Source organism: Penaeus monodon, chromosome 15, assembly GCF_015228065.2.
Source record: "Penaeus monodon isolate SGIC_2016 chromosome 15, NSTDA_Pmon_1, whole genome shotgun sequence".
Classification (NCBI taxonomy): Eukaryota; Metazoa; Arthropoda; class Malacostraca; order Decapoda; family Penaeidae; genus Penaeus; species Penaeus monodon.
In genome coordinates this window covers 14,083,339-14,083,813 of record NC_051400.1, presented here as the reverse complement: position 1 = coordinate 14,083,813, position 475 = coordinate 14,083,339, and the positions used below count along the sequence as shown (strand labels likewise).

The 475-nt window shown below is 23.6% G+C and overlaps 1 protein-coding gene across 1 annotated transcript in view; it reads left to right on the top strand.

Moving 5' to 3' along the window:
- The window catches only part of LOC119582228 (endothelin-converting enzyme 2-like), a 39,160-nt gene that overhangs the window by 17,792 nt on the left and 20,893 nt on the right, over nt 1-475 (top strand).

Below are 475 nucleotides of genomic sequence, written 5' to 3'. Positions count from 1 at the left end.
CCCATTTTTAGTCTTCTTAACAATTACGTCTTATTCCTGTTCATTATTTGTTCTTTCTTAATCTTCTCCTTCATTTTCAAAATATATTTTTTTAATTTCTAGGTTTGTTTCACTCATTTTCTCAATATTCTCAAAAATACTTTACATTCCCATTTTCTTTTTTTCTTCTTCTAGTTTTCTCTACAATTAATTTATATTTTCATCTATCTTTCCTATTCACTTTCATTTCTTTTTCATTTTTTCTCTTTCACAACATTTTCAACAAATACTCGATTTTCAACTTTTTTCCTATTCATTAAAAAAGATCAATTTCTATTTTTCTCTCTCTTTTTTCTAATCTTTTCAACTTTCTTTTCTATTCATCTTCAAAGTATGTATTTTATGTATTTTTGTATTTCAGTTGTTGTTGTTTTTTTCACTTTTCCAATGTTTTCAAAAAAATACCATATATTCTCATATTCCTTTCCTATTTTCT